We start from the raw sequence: 23591 nt of genomic DNA on the forward strand, positions 1-23591 counted from the left end.
CTAAAAATGGAGGCAAGATGGATGAGATCAGTCTAGGAGACAATATTTAATTGTACACTTTATCTTTATTTGGATCTATTAGGTTTTAATCAAGGTCATTTTGCTAAATGTTTTGAACCCAAATAAGAATTTAATCTGTGAAACAACTGAATTACAGAAAAAAGGAGAATCATATGAACAGGGGTTCAAGTAAAGAAATTGAGAATAGCTCATTTATATTTAGTAAACTGAGGGAGGGGCAAGACGACACCCTGGAAGGGCTTCTGTGCCTCAGGGAGGGGATGGACGGAGGGGCTGCATCTGGGGACAAAGGGGGATCCTGCTTCAGCCTTGGAGGAGGCTCTGGCAAAGGGCCCTGCAGGGGACAGGGCAGAAGGGCCTCATGCTTCCCTCATGAGCGCTGCATCCCCACTGCCCCTGGAAGTCGGGTTGTGCCTCTCATGTGCTCATTGCTCTGCTGAGGGCCTGGAGGCCCAGTCTCTCTCTGTTCCTGAGAAGGGCTGTCGACACTGTTTCTGGGCCAGGCCACCCTCTGATCCAGAGCTTTTGGACTTGGACCAGGAAAATGTCAGAATCTCCAGGAAAACCCTTGTACATTCCAGGTGCCAGGCCCACAGATGATGTCATAAGCAGACACCTAGACAAGGTGTGTTTAGAAAGGCCACAGGGAGTTGATCTGGCCCTTGGCATCGGAGCCCTGGGGATGTGCACAGGAGAGTGAGGAGCACAGCCCCTCCACAGGGACAGCAGGCAGGGTGCCCAGGGCCTAGGCTGCACCCAGTCTGCTCCTGCACCCAATCATAGTGGTAGTAACACCTGAATTTTAGCTGTTTGAGAAAAACATTTAGATTTCAGTATCCTGGGACTGCCATTTATGCTAACAGCATAAAATCATAAAATCATACCATCAGTCAGCTCCCTCAGAGCTAGCATCATAATTCTCCTTTAAAAAGAAAGATGTCTTCCTCTTAACCATCTGAAAGTCACCTTTGAAATCTTTCCCCAGAGATGTGAGGGGTTGAATACTGTCACCATGATGTGACTTGTGTGCTCAGCCAGGTTGTGGTTCCTGTGGGCTCAGAATCCTCTAGCCAGGTGGAAGCTTGAGGCCTGAGATCGGCCCAGGGTGCTCTTTCTGTTCCCCAACGCCACCTTCGCTGATTGTAAACCTACCCCGTCCCCTCCCCAGGCTCTGCTCTGCCACAGCCAGGCACCTCAGGACTTGTTCCTGTCCGTCTGCCTGGATTGGTCCTCCAGAATATGTACAAGGTTTGTATCATCACCTTCTGAAGATCTTTGCTGAAATGGCCCCTAATACGAGGCCTTCCCTGACCCCCATCTCCCTCCCTCTCTATTTTACTTTAAGACACTTGAGATGCTTCCTTCCAGTGCAGCCAGTCCCTAACTCTCCTCCAGAAGTCCCTGGGCCACCTGCACCCCTTGCTGACCACCGCAGGGGCTCTGTATGTGTGCCTCCTCGGGGCACACGACCTGGTGGAGGAAGTCTGCACTCAGACACCAGAGAAAGGGAGCAGCTCTGAGGTCAGAGACTGATGAGGAAATGCACAGCCGCCTTCAGCAGGGTGGCTGCAAGGGCAAATGTCCAGGCAGCCACGTGGGGCCCCGCAATCACAAGGCCCCCATGGGTTTAATGCTCTGATGCCATTGTTTGTTTTGGGACTCTTGAGTTGTTTCAGAATATTCAAGGAGCATATAGAGAGCCTTGGATGAATATAGAGAGTCTTAAATTGGTAATTAATGAGCTCAAAAGTCACACTTATGATTCTACAGTCTGTACTATTACCTCCAGGAGAACATGATGAAGAAATATTTATAAAAGTTTATGAATTCGTATTTTAAACAGTTTGCTTTTACTTTATTCTTTATAGGATAAGATATGTTTTTTTATTGAGATACAATTGACATATAATATTAGTTTCAGGCATACAACATGATTTGATATTTCTGTATATTTTGAAATGATCACCACAATTATGTCTAGTTAACATCAATCTCCATACAGAGTTAAATATTTTTCCTTATGATGAGAGCTTTTAAGACCTACTCTCTTAGCAACTTTCAAATATGCAATATGGTATTAACTATAGTCACCATGCTGTGCATTACATCCCCAAGACATTTATTGTATAACTAGAAGTTGTACCTTTTAACCACCTTTACTCATTTCTACTGGTGTCTGTGGCTTGATATTCTTTTTCATTTAATTTTTAAATTTTTTTTGCGATTCCTCCTAGTGTCTATTTTTAATTGAAGTGTAATTGACCTTCAACACTACATTGGTTCCAGGTGCACAACATAGTGATTTGATATTTCTATACATTATAAAATGATCAACATGATATGTCTCATTAGCATCTGTCACCATACAAAGATATTGTAATATAAATGTCATCCCTCTGATAGCACCTTAATAAATCATCCCAATGCCCATGAAGTCTCCATGATGGCAGACCACTTCCCTTTCACTTCTTCTGGAAGACAAGAAATCAAATGTTAACTAACAAAATGAATGGGCAAAAAGATTTAACAGACTAGCCAATAATTTCAAAATATTTAATGTACAGTCTTTAAAAAATCTAGATAAAATGAATAACTTGCAGAAAAGATAAATTGTAAAGTGTGAACCAAAGAAGGGAACAAATAGCATTGAAAACAATTGTAAAAATTGTCAAAGAATTTCCTCCAAACAAGATGTCAGGGCCAAATTCTTGTTTTTCAGATTTTCTCAGAATCAGTATTCCACAAACTATAAAACTTGACTGGGCAGTATAAGGAAGGTGAAAATGCACCCTCCTTGTAATAAAATGTTCATTTTATGGTGCTTCCTTGACTCTAATCCAGAAAGCTAGTAAGGATAAAAGAGTGCTGCAGATCAGTTGAATATAATGAATCTAGCTGAATCTTAATGCAAACAGCAATGCTTGCAAAGGAAACTCCATATTATATTGAAAGGATTTTTTTTTTCACACACACACACACACACTGTATTTTATTTTTACAAGGGATAAATAGACAGACACCAAGTATTGTACATGGATGACCACAACAAAAGCAACAATGATTGCAATTACCAAACATGAAACACACTCATACTATGTCATAATATTGACATTCAGTCCAGTAATCCTCCACTGTAACAGCTCCTTTACTTTGCAGTGAAAATTGATTTGTATATTCTTTGCCTCTGAGTCCTTGCGGGATTTTTTTTTTTTAAACTCAGACAGAAAGTCACAAAAATTATACTCATCCTCATCAGTTCACTCAGTCCCATGTAATTAATTTTTTTTTTTCATCTTGATCTTTTGTTAGCACTTTTATGAGTTCATCAGTTTTTCATTAGAGTTCTGAAAATGCTTATTCATTCAGTTCAGCAGTACAGTCAGTTACCAGAAACCTGTACTTGTCAGTCTTTTCCATGAATTTCTTGAAGATGAAACCCTTTTATAGGAACATATTTGCAAAATCATCAGAGTACACCCAGAACTGTCTGTAAATGACAAAAGACTTAAAAATGACCACGGTTAAAGATTTGACGAAAGTTCATAATAATGCAGTTGACAAGAAAATTAGTTATTTCTGAGATATACATTTTAAAGTAATAACTAGGATTATTACATATAACATTATACCAGAACATATAAGATTTTTACAAATTTCATGTAATGTCTGAAACATTTATATTAACATATTTCCATACATATTTCCATACAAATACAAATATAAGATTTTTAGAAATTTCATGTAATGTCTGAAACATTTATATTAACATATTTCCATACATATTTCCATACAAATAAATATATAAGATTTTTAGAAATTTCATGTAATGTCTGAAACATTTATATTAACATATTTCCATACAAATAACCCAATGAAAGTTTAGTATTAGTTGTTTTGTTTGTTTTTTTATACTGCAGGTTCTTAATAGTCATCAATTTTATACACATCAGTGTATACATGTCAATCCCAATCGCCCAATTCAGCACACCACCATCCCCACCTCACCGCAGTTTTCCCCCCTTGATGTCCATATGTCCATTCTCTACATCTGTGTCTCAACTTCTGCCCTGCAAACTGGCTCATCTGTACCATTTTTCTAGGTTCCACATACATGCATTAATATACGATATTTGTTTTTCTCTTTCTGACTTACTTCACTCTGTATGACAGTCTCTAGATCCATCCACGTCTCAACAAATGACTCAATTTCGTTCCTTTTTATGGCTGAGTAATATTCCATTGTATATATGTACCACAACTTCTTTATCCATTCGTCTGCTGATGGGCATTTAGGTTGCTTCCATGACCTGGCTATTGTAAATAGTGCTGCAATGAACATTCGGGTGCATGTGTCTTTTTGAATTACGGTTTTCTCTGGGTATATGCCCAGTAGTGGGATTGCTGGGTCATATGGTAATTCTATTTTTAGTTTTTTAAGGAACCTCCATATTGTTCTCCATAGTGGCTGTATCAATTTACATTCCCACCAACAGTGCAAGAGGGTTCCCTTTTCGCCACACCCTCTCCAGCATTTGTTGTTTGTAGATTTTCTGATGATGCCCATTCTAACAGGAGTGAGGTGATACCTCATTGTAGTTTTGATTTGCATTTCTCTAATAATTAGTGATGTTGAGCATCTTTTCACGTGCTTCGTGGCCGTCTGTATGTCTTCTTTGGAGAAATGTCTATTTAGGTCTTCTGCCCATTTTCGGATGGGGGTGTTTGTTTCTTTGATATTGAGCTGAATGAGCTGTTTATATATTTTGGAGATTAATCCTTTGTCCGTTGATTCATTTGCAAATATTTTCTCCCATTCTGAGGGTTGTCTTTTCGTCTTGTTTATGGTTTCCTTTGCTGTGCAAAAGCTTTGAAGTTTCATTAGGTCCCACTTGTTTATTTTTGTTTTTATTTCCATTACTCTAGGAGGTGGATCAAAAAAGATCTTGCTGTGATTTATGTCAAAGAGTGTTCTTCCTATGTTTTCCTCTAAGAGTTTTATAGTGTCCAGTGTTATATTTAGGTCTCTAATCCATTTTGAGTTTATTTTTGTGTATGGTGTTAGGGAGTATTCTAATTTCATTCTTTTACATGTAGCTGTCCAGTTTTCCCAGCACCACTTATTGAAGAGACTGTCTTTTCTCCATTGTATATCTTTGCCTCCTTTGTCATAGATTAGTTGACCATAGGTGCGTGGGTTAATCTCTGGGCTTTCTATCTTGTTCCATTGATCTATGTTTCTGTTTTTGTGCCAGTACCATATTGTCTTGATTACTGTAGCTTTGTAGTATAGTCTGAAGTCAGGGAGTCTGATTCCTCCAGCTCCATTTTTTTGCCTCAAGACTGCTTTGGCTATTCGGGGTCTTTTGTGTCTCCATACAAATTTTAAGATGATTTGTTCTAGCTCCGTAAAAAATGCCATTGGTAATTTGATAGGGATTGCATTGAATCTGTAGATTGCTTTGGGTAGTATACTCATTTTCACAATGTTGATTCTTCCAATCCAAGAACATGGTATATCTCTCCATCTGTTGGTATCATCTTTAATTTCTTTCATCAGTGTCTTATAGTTTTTTGCATACAGGTCTTTTGTCTCCCTAGGTAGGTTTATTCCTAGGTATTTTATTCTTTTTGTTGCAATGGTAAATGGGAGTGTTTCCATAATTTCTCTTTCAGATTTTTCATCATTAGTGTATAGGAATGCAAGAGATTTCTGTGCATTAATTTTGTATCCTGCAACTTTACCATATTCATTAATTAGCTCTAGCAGTTTTCTGGTGGCAGTTTTAGGATTCTCTATGTATAGTATCATGTCATCCGCAAACAGTGACAGTTTTACTTCTTCTTTTCCAATTTGTATTCCTTTTATTTCTTTTTCTTCTCTGATTGCCGTGGCTAGGACTTCCAGAACTATGTTGAATAATAGTGGTGAGAGTGGACATCCTTGCCTCGTTCCTGATCTTAGAGGAAATGCTTTCAGTTTTTCACCATTGAGAATGATGTTTGCTGTGGGTTTGTCATATATGGCCTTTATTATGTTGAGGTAGGTTCCCTCTATGCCCACTTTCTGGAGAGTTTTTATCAGAAATGGGTGTTGAATTTTGTCAAAAGCTTTTTCTGCATCTATTGAGATGATCATATGGTTTTTATTCTTCAATTTGTTAATATGGTGTATCACATTGATTGATTTGCGTATATTGAAGAATCCTTGCATCCCTGGGATAAATCCCACTTGATCGTGGTGTATGATCCTTTTAATGTGTTGTTGGATTCTGTTTGCTAGTATTTTGTTGAGGATTTTTGCATCTATATTCATCAGTGATATTGGTCTGTAATTTTCTTTTTTTGTAGTGTCTTTGTCTGGTTTTGGTATCAGGGTGATGGTGGCCTCATAGAATGAGTTTGGGAGTGTTCCTTCCTCTGCAATTTTTTGGAAGAGTTTGAGAAGGATGGGTGTTAGCTCTTCTCTAAATGTTTGATAGAATTCACCTGTGAAGCCATCTGGTCCTGGACTTTTGTTTGTTGGAAGATTTTTAATCACAGTTTCAATTTCATTACTTGTGATTGGTCTGTTCACATTTTCTATTTCTTCCTGATTCAGTCTTGGAAGGTTATACCTTTCTAAGAATTTGTCCATTTCTTCCAGGTTGTCCATTTTATTGGCATAAAGTTGCTTGTAGTAGTCTCTTAGGATGCTTTGTATTTCTGCGGTGTCTGTTGTAACTTCTCCTTTTTCATTTCTGATTTTATTGATTTGAGTCCTCTCCCTCTTTTTCTTGATGAGTCTGGCTAATGGCTTATCAATTTTGTTTATCTTCTCAAAGAACCAACTTTTAGTTTTATTGATCTTTGCTATTGTTTTCTTTGTTTCTATTTCATTTATTTCTGCTCTGATCTTTATGATTTCTTTCCTTCTGCTAACTTTGGGTTTTGTTTGTTCTTCTTTCTCTAGTTTCTTTAGGTGTAAGGTTAGATTGTTTACTTGAGATTTTTCTTGTTTCTTTAGGTAGGCTTGTATAGCTATAAACTTCCCTCTTAGAACCGCTTTTGCTGCATCCCATAGGTTTTGGGTCGTCGTGTTTTCATTGTCATTTGTCTCTAGGTAGTTTTTTATTTCCTCTTTGATTTCTTCAGTGATCTCTTGGTTATTTAGTAACGTATTGTTTAGCCTCCATGTGTTTGTCCTTTTTACGTTTTTTTCCCTGTAATTCATTTCTAATCTCATAGCGTTGTGGTCAGAAAAGATGCTTGATATGATTTCAATTTTCTTAAATTTACTGAGGCTTGATTTGTGACCCAAGATGTGATCTATCCTGGAGAATGTTCCGTGCGCACTTGAGAAGAACGTGTAATCTGCTGTTTTTGGATGGAATGTCCTATATATATCAATTAAATCTATCTGGTCTATTGTGTCATTTAAAGCTTCTGTTTCCTTATTTATTTTCATTTTGGATGATCTGTCCATTGGTGTAAGTGAAGTGTTAAAGTCCCCCACTATTATTGTGTTACTGTCGATTTCCTCTTTTATAGCTGTTAGCAGTTGCCTTATGTATTGCGGTGCTCCTATGTTGGGTGCATATATATTTATAATTGTTATGTCTTCTTCTTGGATTGATCCCTGGATCATTATGTAGTGTCCTTCCTTGTCTCTTATAACATTCTTTATTTTAAAGTCTATTTTATCGGATATGAGTATAGCTACTCCAGCTTTCTTTTGATTTCCATTTGCATGGAATATCTTTTTCCATCCCCTCACTTTCAGTCTGTATGTGTCCCTAGGTCTAAAGTGGGTCTCTTGTAGACAGCATATATATGGGTCTTGTTTTTGTATCCATTCAGCCAGTCTATGTCTTTTGGTTGGGGCATTTAATCCATTCACGTTTAAGGTAATTATCGATATGTATGTTCCTATGACCATTTTCTGAATTGTTTTGGGTTTGTTTTTGTAGGTCCTTTTCTTCTCTTGTGTTTCCCACTTAGAGAAGTTCCTTTAGCATTTGTTGTAGAGCTGGTTTGGTGGTGCTGAATTCTCTTAGCTTTTGCTTGTCTGTAAAGCTTTTGATTTCTCCATCAAATCTAAATGAGATCCTTGCCGGTTAGAGTAATCTTGGTTGTAGGTTCTTCCCTTTCATCACTTTAAGTATATCATGCCACTCCCTTCTGGCTTGCAGAGTTTCTGCTGAGAAATCAGCTGTTAACCTTATGGGAGTTCCCTTGTATGTTATTTGTCGTTTTTCCCTTGCTGCTTTCAATAATTTTTCTTTGTCTTTAATTTTTGCCACTTTGATTACTATGTGTCTCGGCGTGTTTCTCCTTGGGTTTATCCTGTATGGGACTCTCTGCGCTTCCTGGACTTGGGTGGCTATTTCCTTTCCCATGTTAGGGAAGTTTTCGACTATAATCTCTTCAAATATTTTCTCTGGTCCTTTCTCTCTCTCTTCTCCTTCTGGGACCCCTATAATGCGAATGTTGTTGCGTTTAATGTTGTCCCAGAGGTCTCTTAGGCTGTCTTCATTTCTTTTCATTCTTTTTTCTTTAGTCTGTTCCGCAGCAGTGAATTCCACCATTCTGTCTTCCAGGTCACTTATCCGTTCTTCTGCCTCAGTTATTCTGCTATTGATTCCTTCTAGTGTAGTTTTCATTTCAGTTATTGTATTGGTCATCTCTGTTTGTTTGTTCTTTAATTCTTCTAGGTCTTTGTTAAACATTTCTTGCATCTTCTCAATCTTTGCCTCCATTCTTATTCTGAGGTACTGGATCATCTTCACTATCATTATTCTTAATTCTTTTTCTGGAAGGTTGCCTATCTCCACTTCATTTAGTTGTTTTTCTGGGGTTTTTTCTTGTTCCTTCGTCTGGTATATAGCCCTCTGCCTTTTCATCTTGTCTGTCTTTCTGTAAATGTGGTTTTTGTTCCCCAGGATGCAGGATTGTAGTTTTTCTTGCTTCTGCTGTCTGCCCTCTGGTGGTTGAGGCTATCTAAGGGGCTTGATGGGAGGCTCTGGTGGTGGGTAGAGCTGACCGTTGCTGTGGCGGTCAGAGCTCTGTAAAACTTTAATCCACTTCACTGTTGATGGGTGGGGCTGGGATCCCTCCCTGTTGATTGTTTTGCCTGAGGCAACCCAACACTGGAGCCTACCTGGGCTCTTTGGTGGGGCTAATGGCAGACTCTGGGAGGGCTCACACCAAGGAGCACTTCCCAGAACCTCCACTGCCAGTGTCCTTGTCCCCACGGTGAAACAGAGCCACCCCCCGCCTCTGCAGGAGACCCCACAACACCAGCAGGTAGGTCTGGTTCAGTCTCCCCCAGGGTCACTGCTCCTTCCCCTGGGTCCTGATGCACACACTACTTTGTGTGTGCCCTCCAAGAGTGGGGTCTCTGTTTCCCCCAGTCCTGTCAAAGTCCTGCAATCAATTCCTACTAGGCTTCAAAGCCTGATTCTCTAGGAATTCCTCCTCCTGTTGCCGGACCCCCAGGTTGGAAAGCCGGATGTGAGGCTCAGAACCTTCACTCCAGTGGGTGGACTTCTGTGGTATAAGTGTTCGCCACTCTGTGAGTCACCCACCCAGCAGTTATGGGATTTGATTTTACTCTGATTGCGCCCCTCCTACCGTCTCACTGTGGCTTCTCCTCTGTCCTTGGACGTGGGGTATCCTCTTTGGTGAATTCTAGTGTCTTCCTGTCGATGATTGTCCAGCAGCCAGTTGTGATTCTGGTGTTCTCGGAAGAGGGAGTGGGCGCACGTCCTTCTACTCCACCATCTTGGTTAATGACTTTTTCATTTATTTCTGATCTGATCTTTATGATTTCTTTCCTTCTGCTAGCTTTGGGGTTTTTTTGTTCTTCTTTCTCTAATTGTTTTAGGTGCAACGTTAGGTTGTTTATTCGAGATGTTCCCTGTTTCTTGATGTAGGCTTGTATTGCTATAAACTTCCCTCTTAGAACTGCTTTTGCTGCATCCCATAGCTTTCGGGTCGTCGTGTCCCCATTTTCATTTGTTTCTAGGTATTTTTTGATTTCCCCTTTGATTTCTTCAGTGATCACTTCTTTATTAAGTAGTGTATTGTGTAATCTCCACGTGTTTGTATTTTTTACAGATCTTTTCCTGTAATTGATATCTAGTCTCATAGCGTTGTGGTCGGAAAAGATACTTGATACGCTTTCAATTTTCTTAAATTTTCCAAGGCTTGATTTGTGACCCAAGATATGATCTATCCTGGAGAATGTTCCATGAGCACTTGAGAAAAATGTTTATTCTGTTGTTTTGGGGTGGAAAGTCCTATAAATATCAATTAAGTCCATCTCGTTTAATGTATCATTTAAAGCTTGTGTTTCTTTATTTATTTTCATTTTGGATGATCTGTCCATTGGTGAAAGTGGGGTGTTAAAGTCCCCTACTATGATTGTGTTGCTGTGGATTTCCCCTTTTATGGCTGTTAGTATTTGCCTTATGTATTGAGGTGCTCCTATGTTGGGTGCATAAATATTTACAATTGTTATACCTTCTTCTTGGATCGATCCCTTGATCATTATATAGTGTCCTCTTTGTCTCTTGTAATAGTCTTTATTTTAAAGTCTATTTTGTCTGATATGAGAATTGCTACTCCAGCTTTCTTTTGATTTCCATTTGCATGGAATATCTTTTTCCATCCCCTCACTTTCAGTCTGTATGTGTCCCTAGGTCTGAAGTGGGTCTCTTGTAGACAGCATATATATGGGTCTGGTTTTTGTATCCATTCAGGCAGTCTGTCTTTTGGTGGGAGCATTTAATCCATTTACATTTAAGGTAATTATTGATATGTATGTTCCTATTCCCATTTTCTTAAATGTTTTGAGTTTGTTATTGTAGGTGTTTTCCTTCTCTTGTGTTTCTTGCCTAGAGAAGTTCCTTTAGCATTTGCTGTAAAGCTGGTTTGGTGGTGCTGAACTCTCTCAGCTTTTGCTTGTCTGTAAAGCTTTTAATTTCTCCATCAAATCTGAATGAGATTATTGCTGGGTAGAGTAATCTTGGTTGTAGGTTTTTCTCCTTCATCACTTTAAGTATATCCTGCCACTCCCTTCTGGCTTGCAGAGTTTCTGCTGAAAGATCAGCTGTTGACCTTATGGGGATTCCCTTGTGTGTTATCTGTTGTTTTTCCCTTGCTGCTTTTAATATGTTTTCTTTATATTTAATTTTAGATAGTTTGATTAATATGTGTCTCGGCGTGTTTCTCCTTGGATTTATCCTGTATGGGACTCTCTGTGCTTCCAGGACTTGATTAACTATTTCCTTTCCCATATTAGGGAAGTTTTCAACTATAATCTCTTCAAATATTTTCTCAGTCCCTTTCTTTTTCTCCTCTTCTTCTGGGACCCCTATAATCCGAATGTTGGTGCGTTTAATGTTGTCCCAGAGGTCTCTGAGACTGTCCTCAGTTCTTTTCATTCTTTTTTCTTTATTCTGCTCTGCAGTAGTTATTTCCACTATTTTATCTTCCAGGTCACTTAGCCGTTCTTCTGCCTCAGTTATTCTGCTATTGATCCCTTCTAGAGTATTTTTAATTTCATTAATTGTGTTTTTCATCATTGCTTGGTTCCTCTTTAGTTCTTCTACGTCCTTGTTAAATGTTTCTTGCATTTTGTCTATTCTATTTCCAAGATTTTGGATCATCTTTACTATCATTATTCTGAATTCTTTTTCAGGTAGACCGCCTATTTCCTCTTCATTGTTAGGTCTGGTGTGTTTTGACCCTGCTCCTTCCTCTGCTGTGTGTTTTTCTGTCTTCTCATTTTGCTTATCTTACTGAGTTTGGGGTCTCCTTTTCACAGGCTGCAGGTTCGTAGTTCCCGTTGTTTTTGGTATCTGTCCCCAGTGGCTAAGGTTGGTTCAGTGGGTTGTGTAGGCTTCCTGGTGGAGGGGACTAGTGCCTGTGTTCTGGTGGATGAGGCTGGATCTTGTCTTTCTGGTGGGCATGTCCCCGTCTGGTGGTGTGTTTTGGGGTGTCTGTGGCCTTATTATGATTTAAGGCAGCCTCTCTGCTAATGGATGGGGCTGTGTTCCTGTCTTGCTAGTTGTTTGGCATAGGGTGACCAGCACTGTAGCGTGCTGGTCGTTGAGTGAAGCTGGGTCTTGATGTTGAGATGGAGATCTCTGAGAGATTTTTGCCATTTGGTATTACAAGCTGGGAGTATTGGGAGTATTTGGTATTGTGGAGCTGGGAGGTCTCTTGTGGACCAGTGTCCTGAAGTTGGCTCTCCCACCTCAGAGGCACAGCCCTGATACCTGGCTGGAGCACCAAGAGCCTTTCATCCACATGGCTCAGAATAAAAGGGAGAAAAAATAGAAAGAGGATAAAATAAAATAAAATAAAATAAAATAAAGCTATTATAATAAAAAATAAGAAAAAAATTATTAAGAAATTTTTTTTTAATTTTTTAAAATAAATTTATTAATTTTTTATAATAAAAAGTAAGAAAAAATTATTAAGAAAAAAATATTAAGAAAAAATTTTTTTAATTTTTCTAAAATAAAAAATAAGAAAAAAATTTTTAAGAAAAATTTTTTAATTTTTTAAAATAAAAAATGAGGACAAAATTATTAAGAAAAAATTTATTAAGAAAAAAAGGTTTTAAGTAAAAAAAAAAAAAATACAAAAACGGATGGACCGAACCCTAGGACAAATGGTGAAAGCAAAGCTATACAGACAAAATCTCACCCAGAAGCATACACATATACACTCACAAAAAAAGGAAAAGGGGAAAAATTAATATATCCTGCTCCCAAAGTCCACCTCCTGAATTTGGGATGATTCGTTGTCTATTCAGGTATTCAACAGATGCAGGTACATCAAGTTGTTTGTGGAGCTTTAATCCGCTCCTTCTGAGGCTGCTGGGAGAAATTTCCCTCTCTCTTCTTTGTTCGCACAGCTCCCAGGGCTCAGCTTTGGATTTGTACCCGCCTCTGCGTGTAGGTCACCTGAGGGCGTCTGTTCTTCGCTCACACAGGACGGGGTTAAAGGAGCAGCTGATTCGGGGGCTCTGGCTCACTCAGGCCTGGGGGAGGGAAGGGTACGGATGCGGGGCAAGCCTGCGGCGGCAGAGGCCGACGTGACGTTGCAGCAGCCTGAGGCGCACCGTTCGTTCTCCCAGGAAAGTTGTCCCTGGATCACAGGAGCCTGGCAGTGGCAGGCTGCACAGGCTCCCGGGAGGGGCAGTGTGGATAGTGACCTGTGCTCGCACCCAGACTTCTTGGTGGTGGCAGCAGCAGCTTTAGCATCTCATGCACATCTCTGGGGTCCGTGCTGATAGCCGTGGCTTGCACCCGTCTCTGGAGCTTGTTTAGGCGGCGCTCTGAATCCCCTCTCCTTCCGCACAGCGAAACAAAGAGGCAAGAAAAAGTCTCTTGCCTCTTTGGCAGCTGCAGACTTTTTCCCAGACTCCCTCCTGGCTAGCTGTGGTGCGCTAACCCCTTCAGGCTGTGTTCACGCAGCCAACCCCAGTCCTCTCCCTGCAATCCGACTGAAGCCCCGAGCCTCAGCTCCCAGCCCCCGCCCGCCCCGGCGGCTGAGCAGATAAGCCTCTCGGGCTGGTGAGTGCTGGTCGGCACCGATCCTCTGTGCGGAAATCCCTCCGCTTTGCCCTCCGCACCCCTGTTGCTGCGCTCTCCTCCGTGGCTCCGAAGCTTCCCCTCTCTACCCCCCACAGCCTCAGCCCATGAAGGGGCTTCCTAGTGTGTGGAAACCTTTCCTCCTTCACAGCTCCCTCCCACTGGTGCAGGTCCCATCCCTATTCTTTTGTCTCTGTTATTTCTTTTTTCTTTTGCCCTACCCAACTACGTGGGGAGTTTCTTGCCTTTTGGGAGGTCTGACGTCTTCTGCCAGCTTTCAGTGGGTGTTCTGTAGGAGCAGTTCCACGTGTAGATGTATTTCTAATGTATCTGTGGGAAGGAAGGTGATCTCCACGTCTTACTCTTCTGCCATCTTGCCCAGACCCCCTCTCATTGTGGTTTTGATGATTATCCATGATGAGCATCTTTTCATGTGCCTGTTAGCCATCTGCATGTCCTCTTTGAAAAAACGGTCTACTCAGGTCTTCTGCCCATTTTTTGATTGGGTTCAATTTTTTTTGATACTGAATTGTATGAGCTATTTATATGTTTTGGATATTAACTCCTTATATGTCACATCATTTACAAGTATTTTCTCCCATTCCATAGGTTGTCTTTCCATTTTGTTAATGGTTTCCTTTGCTGTGCAAAACTTTTAAGTTTAATTAGGTCCCATTTGTTTATTTGTGCTTTTATTTCCTTTGCCTTAGGAGAGAGATCCAAAAACTATTGCTAAGATTTATGTCAAAGAGTGTTCTGCCTATGTTTTCTTCTTGGAGTTTTATGGTTTCTGTTCTTAAACATGTAGGTCTTTAATCCATTTTGAGTTTATTTTTGTAAATGTTGTGAGGTATTTAATTTCATTCTTTTACATCTAGCTGTCCAGTCTTCCCAGTGCCACTTATTGAAGAGACTGTCTTTTCTCCATTATATATTCTTGTCTCTTTTGTTGTAGATTAATTGATCTTAAGTGCCTGGATTTATTTCTGGGGAGAGCCCATTGATCTCTGTGTCTCTTTTTGTGCCAGTAACATGCTGTTTTCATTTCTGTAGCTTTGTAGTACAGTCTGAAGTCTGAGAGTGTGATACCTCCAGCTCTGTTCTTTTTTCTCAACATTGCTTTGGCTACTCAGGGTCATGTGGTTCCAAATAAATTTTAGGATTGTTTATTCTAGTTCTGTGAAAAATGTCATGGGTATTTTGATAGGGATTACATTAAGTCTATAGATTGCTTTGGACAGTACAAATATTTTAACAATATTAATTCTTCCAATCCATGAACACAGGATATCTTTCTGTTCCTTTGTATCATCTTCAGTTTCCTTCATCAGTGTCTTATAGTTTTCAGAGTATAGGTCTTTCACCTCCTTGGTTAAGTTTATTCCTAAATACGTTATTCTTTTAGGTGTGATTTTAAATGGGATTGTGTTACTTACCTCTTTTTGATAGTTCATTGTTAGTGTATAGAAATGCTGCAGATTTCTGTTTATTAATCTTGTATCCTAAAACTTTACTGAATTCATTTATCAGTTCTAATACTTTTTTTGGTGGAGACTTTATGTTTCTCTCTATATAATATTACATCATTTGCCAATAGTGACAGTTTTACTTCTTCCTTTCCAATATGGATGACTTTTCATTCTTTTTCTTGTCAGATTGCTCTAAGTAGGACTTCCTATACTGTGTTAAATAGATGTGTCCAGAGTGGGGAGCTCTGTCTTTTTCATGATTTTAGAGGGAAAGCTTTCAGCTTTTCAGCACTGAGTATGTTAGCTGTCAGTTTTCAGAAATGGCCTTTATCATGTAGGGATTTGTTCCTTCTTACCAACTTCGATGAGAGTTTTTTATCATAATCGTTGTTCAGTTTTGTCAAATGCTTTTTCTGCATCTATTGAGATGATCATCCTTCCTTTTGTTAGTATCGTATATCACATTGATTGATTTGCATCCCTTGTATAAATCACACTTGATCATGATGTATGATCTTTTTTATATATTGTCGGATTCAGTTTGCTTATATTTTGGTGATGATTTTTGAATCTATATCCATCAGAGTTATTTGCCTGTAGTTTTCTTTTTTACAGTGTCTTTGTCTGGTTTTGATATCAGGGTAATGGTGGTTGTAAAATGAATTTGGGAATGTTCCCTTCTCTTCAGTTTTTTGGAATAGTTTGAGAAGGATAGATATTAGCTCTCATTTATGTGTTTGGTAGAAAACCTTGTGAAGTTGTCTGTTCATGGACTTTTATTTACTGGAATTTTTTGGATTACTAATTCAATTTCAGTACTGGTGATTGGTCTGTTCAGATTGTCTATTTCTTCCTAATCCAGCCTTGGAAGATTGTATGTTTCTAGAAATTTATCCATTTCTACTAGGTTGTCCAGTTTGTTGGCATATAACTGTTCATAGTATTCTCTTATGATTTTTTGTATTTCTGTGGTATCAGTTGTTATTTCTCCTTTTTCATTTCTTATTTTCTATATTTGGGTCCTCTCACTTTTCTCCTTGGTGAGCCTGGTTACAGGCTTATAGATTTTGTTTATCTTTTCAAAAAGCTAGCTCTGGGCTTCATTGATCTTTTCTATTTTTTTTTTTTTTTGGTGTGTATTTTATTTTTCTCTCCGATTTTTATTTTTTCTTTCTCCTGCTGACTTTGGGCTTTGTTCTTCTTTTTATATTTTGTTTAAGTGGTAGGTTAGGTTGTTTATTTGATTTTTTCTTGTTTCTTAAAAGTAGTCATGTATCAATATTAACTTCCCTCTTAGAACTGCTTTTGCTGCATCCCAAGGATTTAGAAAGTTGTGTTTTTATTTTCATTTGTCTTGAGGTATTTTCTGATTTCATCTTTGATTTCTTCATTGACCCATTGGTTTTTCTTGTTTTTTGTGTGTGTTTTTAGTAGTGTGTTGTTTAGTTTCCATGTGTTTGTATTTTTTTTCCATTTTTGTTTGTGATTGACTTCTAGTTCATACCATTGTGTTCAGAAAAAAAGCGTGATATAATTTTTATCCTCTTAAATTTGTTGAGACTTGTTCTGTGGCCTAGCATGTGATCTACATGGAGGACATTCCATGTGCACTTGAATAGAATGTTATTCTGCTGTTTTTGGATGGAATGTCCTGTAGTTATCTATTAATTCCAAGACCAGGGCTGGAACCCATGTCCCCTGCATTGGCAGACAGATTCTTAACCACTGTGCCACCAGGGAAGCCCCAGTGTCCATTTAGTGTTGATGAACTCTTAGTTTTTGGCTTATCTGAGAAGTTCTTTATCTCTCCTCCAATTCTAAATGACAGTCTTGCTGTAGAGTATTCTCAGTTGTAGGTATTTCCCTTTCACCACTTTACATAAATCATGCCACTTTCTTCTGGCCTGCAAAGTTTCTGCAGAAAAATCAGCTGATAGACTTATGGGGGATTCCCTTCCTTTGTATGTGACTCTTTGTTTTTCTCTTTTTGCTTTTAGAGTTCTCTCTATTTCTTTAACTTTTGCCATTTTAATTATGATATGTCTTGGTGTGGGTCTCATTTGGTTCATCTCGTTTGGGACCCTCTGTGCATCCTGTTTTGGCTATCTGTTTCTTTCTTCAGGTTTAGGAATTTTACAGCCATAATTTTATCAAATGCATTTTCAACTGTTTTCTCTTTGTCTTCTCCTTCTGGAACCCCTATAATGCAAATGTTAGTGTGCTTGGTGTTGTCCAAGACGTCCCTTAAACTGTTCTCATTTTTTTTAATTTGTTTTTTTTTTTTTTTTTTTTGCTATTCTGATTGGGTGATCTCCATTATTCTATCTTCCAGAGCACTTATGTGTTCTTCTGTTTGACTGCTGTTAATTCCTTCCAGTGTGTCATTCATTTCATTTACTGTATTCTTCAGTTCTGACTGGTTCTTTTTATATTTTTTAGTTCCTTGTTAAACTTCTCACGTGTTCATCTATTCTTTTCTCAAGTTCAGTTAGCATTCTTATTACTAACGCTGTGAACTCTTCATCTGGTAAATTATCTCTGTTTCAGTAGTTGTTTATTTTTTTCTTTCTTTCAGGTTTCTTTCCCCCTTGTTCTTTCATTTGTAACAATTTCCTCTGTCTTCTCATTTTGTTTAACTTTCTCTGTCTTTATGAAATTAGGTGAAATGGTCACCTATTCCAGTCTTGAAGGGGTGTCCTTGTGTGGGAATGTGCCTATGCAGTTTGTGTTGAGTAGCTTTGATGGGAGAGCCGGATCTGAGTGTGTGCTAGCAGCTATCACCATGGTGGGAGGTGGGGCTGGAGATGAAGCAGCCAGAGCCAGTGCCAGATGTGAGCTGAGCTTCTCCTTTGTTCAGTGGCTGTCACTGCCCTATGTGGGGTGGGTCAGCAACTTCTGCTCCCAAGTTGCTGGAGCAGAAGCCCTGAGTGTTGGGTCTGAGCTGATTCCATTCCCTGTAAGTGTGTGCTCTGCCCTCTCCCAGCAATGGCACCTACACCCCAGAGTGGAGTAGCACTGGAGCAAGAGGGTCTGGAGTGTGCACCAGGTATGGGCCAGCATGCACACTGGGTGGTCCTGGCACCAGTCAGAGCTAAGTCTCTGCAAATGCCAGTAATAGCCACTCTCGCCCCTTTCAAATGCAGTGCTGGGTCTGATCCCACTCCGTCCCTCCAACTGTGCACCTTCCTTGGCAGGAGCAGCCTCCACCCTAGTGTGGAGCTGCATTGGAGCCAGAAGTGCTCAGCGGGTGCTCAGCCTGGGCCAGGGTGCACTGGAGCAGTCACGGGAAGCTAGACAAAGTCCCAGACAGTTTCAGTCTGCTTCCTCTGTCTTGTTTTGGGAGCAAGCAAGCATCTGCGCATGCCTCATGAGTGGAGTCTAGGTTTTCTCAGCCCTCCTGTTAGTTTTACTGGTTTTCAAACCAGCTAGGGGACTCATCTTCCAGGTGTTGGGCCCCCAGGCTGGGGCCCAATATGTGGTTCAAACCCCTCACTCCTCAGGGAGGATCTCCGCCCATGTAATCCCCCTTTCCTCTGAGCCCTTCCCAGAGGCACAGGTTCTGACCTGATCACTTCTCCTCCCTTCCTACTTGATTCCGTGTGGGTCTTTCTTACAGTCTTGGTCGCAATGGAGTCTTTCTGCCCGTCTCCTGTTAGTTTTCAGTGAGAACTGCTCCACGTGTAGATCCATTTTTAAGGTGTTTTTGGGGGAGGTGAGATCCATGTCCTCCTACTCTGCCATCTTGATCTCTCCCTCCGGAGACTCCTTGACAGGGTATAAGGTGGTTTCACATTGAAGGAGGAGGTGCAGCTGTGTAAACATCACAGCTTTGAGACCAAGAAGGAAATGCTTGTAATCACTGAGATCAACTGCTGTCCCCGTTCTGCAGGGGACCTTGAGACGGACACCTTCTGGAATGAGTGTGGGCCTTAAAGCAAGAGCATCAAATCTGGGCATGAAACTGGTCAAGGTTCAGTAATTTACAGCCCATGGGCCAGATGGGACCAAGACCTGCTTTTCTTTCTTAAAAATTGCTGGTTAACTAAGAAAAATCTGTACACTTTTAAAGTATTGTAAGAAACCAGCAACAATGACAGCAACAGCAAATCCCAAGAAACAAAAGAAGAATGTGTGAAACTCTGTTCCATAAAGCCTGAAATATTTTCTCCCTAGCTCTTCATAGAAGAAAGTTCACCAACACCTGCTCTAGAGGCACCCCAGCTTTCTGCTTTTACAGGCACACCAAGAAGATATTGTGTGTTCAATTCCAGACCACCGTGATAAAACAGATATCACAATAAAGTGAGTCACATGAATATTCTTTTGTTTCCCAGTGTGTGGAAAGTTACGTTTATATTATACTGTAGTCTATGATGTGTGCAATAGCATTGTGTCTGAAAAAACAATATACATACCTTAGTTAAGAAATAGTTTATTGGGGGAAGGCTTCGGCTGGCTAGCCCAGGGCCCTGGCCATCGAGAGCTCCGGCCAGCGTGCGGGGATGAGCGGGTCCCTGGGCCGGACGGCAGCGGCTCTGCTCTGCTGGGGGCACAGCGCGCGCGGCGGCCTGCGGGGCCCGGGTGTGCGGGCGGCGAGCTCGGGCGGCAGCGGCTCGTCGGAGCACCTGGACATGCTGGTGAAGAAGGACAGGGTGGTGGTCTTCCTAAAGGGGACGCCGGAGCAGCCCCAGTGTGGCTTCAGCAACACCGTGGTGCAGATCCTGCCGCTGCACAGCATCCGCGACTACGCGGTCTACAACGTGCTGGACGACCCCCAGCTCCGGCAAGGCATTAAAGCCTATTCCAACTGGCCCACCATCCCGCAAGTGTACCTCAACAGCGAGTTCGTGGGGGGCTGTGACATTCTTCTGCAGATGCACCAGAATGGGGACCTGGTGGAAGAACTGAAAAAGCTGGGGATCCGCTCCACCCTCTTAGATGAAAAGAAAGATCAAGACTCAAAGTGAGGGTGGCCACACAAGGAAGCTGCTGGTGTCAGAATCTCACTGCCAGAAAAGCCTTCCCGATTCTAGTTTTTGCTCTTCAGTTTGCACTGATTCCTCCAGTTTGTAAGCAGCCTGGTGATTTTAGCATGTCTGGTGTTTGAGCAAGGAATATCCTATCGTGAACATAATTGTAACCACTGCACCGTCATAATCAATGTTGTACGACGAGATTGCTGTAAACACAATTCCTTCTTATGTTGTCCTTTGCTCTTTGCTTGATTCAGGAGTAAACCTAGGAGCTTTTGAATCCTCATTATTATTCATGAGTCCTCTGCAAATATGTCAGTCTGCAAAGATAATATACCCCCCTCCCCAATTTTTTGTAACTTGTTCTGTTAAGAAAAATGATGGACAAGGAAGAAAATAAGATAACCGGGGTGTTTTTTAAAATAAACTGCCAACCCAAGGGAAAAAAAAAAAAAAAAGAAATACTTTATTGCTAAAAAATGCTCATCATCATTGAGCTTTCAGTGAGTTGTAGTGGTAACATCAAAGATCACTAATCACTGTAACAAATATTGAAATATTGCGAGAATTACCAAAATGTGACACAGAGATGCAAAGGAAGCAAATTCTGTTGGAAAAATGACACCGATAGACTTGCTCAATGCCGGGTTGCCACAAACCTTCAATGGGCAAAGCACAAGAAAGCAAAGTGCAATAAAACAAGATAGCCCTGTGTAACAGTTTTTTGATTGTTAAGATCAACCAATACTGAGTACCATGAACTTAGAGGAGGCATAACTTGGGGTTATTAGTTCTAAAGTTGTTTGCTAATGATATGATTATATATTTAGGAGACTGAAAGGAGACAATGAAAAAGTTAGAACATGATAGAGATTACTAAAGGTTTGAGAGCAAAGATAAAAGTGTTCTCAAAAATGAATAAGAAAAAAATCCACCATTACCCCAGAAGTACTAGAAAAAATATTTTTAAAAAAGCACAAGAGAAGAATCACGAAGAGAAAATAAAGACACAAAACAATGATTAAATCAGTAATCAAAGAAAGTCACTCATTTAATAAATATACACGAGTATCTTCTTTGGATCAGGCATTGTTTTAGGTCCTGAAATCAAATTTAACACCAAAGATTCACCCTGGGAATTGGCAGAGACATTCTCACAGTGCTGGGAAGGGCTGTGGGAAGAGGTGAGAGGTATCATCCAGTGTTGGTGAGAGAATAAAACTGGGGTTTGTGGAGAGCTTTTTTGAGAAGCCCTGCCTGGAAGCCTGTCACGTCACATCTGCTAGCCCATCTCGCATGGCTGGATGGAAACCCCTGAGCTCCCACCACAGCAGCATCCACTGCAAACAGAAAACCAGTACCTGTGCCAGATGGCAAATGAGGTTTTTAAAATTATATTTGTCATATTTGTTCTGCAATAAATGAAACTCAGTTGTACAGTGAACTTTCAAGGATGATTCTAGCACATTCCTCTGTATTCCTGCACTGACTCTTCCTAAGACCCCAGACTTTGATCAGGAAAAAGCAACAGATCACCCAGTTCAGGTGTATACAAGTGCTGGAACCTTCATCAGAGAAGCACGTCATTAAAACGTGGTCCATTTCTCCCTTTTTTCCAGACTCTGTACTCTTTCTTATTTTAGAGGGTTGAGGATACAAAGACAGAGTCTAGAGTAGACAGTTCTGTATCCGTTGTCCAGATGGAAAAACAAGACCCTCCAGCATGTGGCCCGAAGACCATAACCCTGGCCCTGCTTTGAAACATTCAGTACTTGATTCCAGTTTTTTGGCCTCCAGATTTTCAGCTTCTGAAAACCCCAAGGGCACTTTCTCCTTCTTACCTGGGAGCACATGGATGTGAGCTGATCTGCAAGAAATGCTTCACCTTTCCGTGTCCCGAAGTAACCGAGAACTTCAAAAAAAGACATTTTCCAATTGGGTTCTTTGCACAAGCTGGGTCAGGACAAGTCATCACACACAGTTTTTATGGGATTAAACCATTTTTGCTTTTGTAGTTCCAGTAGAGAATGTTTTTTGAATCCAATTAACAAGAAGTCTTCAACGTCTATGGTCATTTATGCTTTTGGTTTTTAAGAGAGAATGGCAAATGATAAACAACTAGAGTGTCTGAGATTTATTAAAACCAAAGGATTCCAGAGGTTGTGTCTTGGAGTCATTTGAGTTTTGCTCCGTTTTCTGTGCCTTACACATCTATAGGGCTGCACAGTCCTAAAGGATGCCTCTGTGCTGCCTGGAAAGATTGGGCAGCAGAGGGCCCTGGTGATGGAGAAAGTGAGTCTTGGTCACCAGGTTATCCTTAGGGCTCCCTCTGCATGCCCTTCATTAGTTCCATATGTGAAGTGTGGTGTTGTTTTAAAGGGATTGTCCTATGTACTTATTCTTTGGAAAGTTACCATCCTGATTGGTAGGTGTAAGACAACATAGTTCAGAACATTTTCCATTTAGTCTAAAAACAGAAAGACCAAATTTACTTGCCTAAAAGAAGTCCCAGGGACAAAGAAATAAAAAAGAAGTGACTGCGTACATTCAGACAGTGTCCATGTACATACAGACAGAAAATCATTACATCCAGCTTCCGTTGCAGTACCAGGAGGGCTTTTGCCCTGCCCTGTGCAGCCAGGCTTGTTGCATGACATGAGAGTATGTGGGCTCAACTGGGAAGCTGTTTATTTACTCATGTCACAGTGAATCTTTGGGATATTTCCATTGCAGAATTTTACAAACAGTTGCTTGGAGAAGCCATGGACTTTTACTGAAGAGTGTGCTAATCTGCTCTATCTGCAAAGACAGCCTTTGAATTTAAAGTCCTATCTTACTGAATTCCCATGGTGACTCATAATAAGACAGCAGGTTCAGGTTTACCATGCATCTGAGAATGGAGCAGATGGTGACAAGAGTTTATACCCAGCTCTCTCAGCAGAGTTTGGTGTAATTAATAAGTGGCAGAGTCTTACTGAGTAGTTGTGGATAAGGGTAACGATTTTTGTGTATGCTTTTCATTTTAAGTTTTAGATGCACCCTGTGGGGTGAAGAACTCGGCAAGTCTGAATCATTTGATTTCTCAATTTGACTAAATTCTGAGAAACGTACTGAACAGTAAGTGAGCTATGTTATGCTCACCCAAAAGTCACAGTATCTTTGAATTTGGGAAATTAATTTATGTATCCCAAACTTTCTGGCTACACATCCAGTTCTGGTCATTGTTTTGATCTGTTGCTATTTGTCAAAGTACTTCAAAAAAACAAATGGCCATAATGGAAACTAAGAGCTACCATCTCATAAATAATCAGAGTAACTGTAGAGATGTGCTGTCTGAATTCATCCTTGTAGTCCTGAAGACTAATTTAGTCCACTAGATTCCAGTATGTTCTTTGACTTGATCAAAATTGATAAGTGATTAGCACTAAGTCTGAAACTGTGCCACTTTGTCTAAAATAAAATTGATTTTTAACTGCTTTTGTATTGCTAGAGTATGTATTTTCTTTTTTCTTTTTCCAGCTTTATTGAGATATAATTGACGCATA

At 40.3% G+C, this 23591-nt stretch overlaps 1 protein-coding gene and 1 pseudogene across 1 annotated transcript in view; both read left to right on the top strand.

Annotated features, from left to right (window-relative positions):
* Positions 1-23591, top strand: part of GABRG3 (gamma-aminobutyric acid type A receptor subunit gamma3) — a 522462-nt gene that overhangs the window by 92411 nt on the left and 406460 nt on the right. The window lies entirely within an intron of this gene.
* LOC137760394 (glutaredoxin-related protein 5, mitochondrial pseudogene) lies at positions 19576-20042 on the top strand (annotated as a pseudogene).

The sequence above is a fragment of the Eschrichtius robustus genome, chromosome 1 (assembly GCF_028021215.1).
Source record: "Eschrichtius robustus isolate mEscRob2 chromosome 1, mEscRob2.pri, whole genome shotgun sequence".
Lineage (NCBI taxonomy): Eukaryota > Metazoa > Chordata > Mammalia > Artiodactyla > Eschrichtiidae > Eschrichtius > Eschrichtius robustus.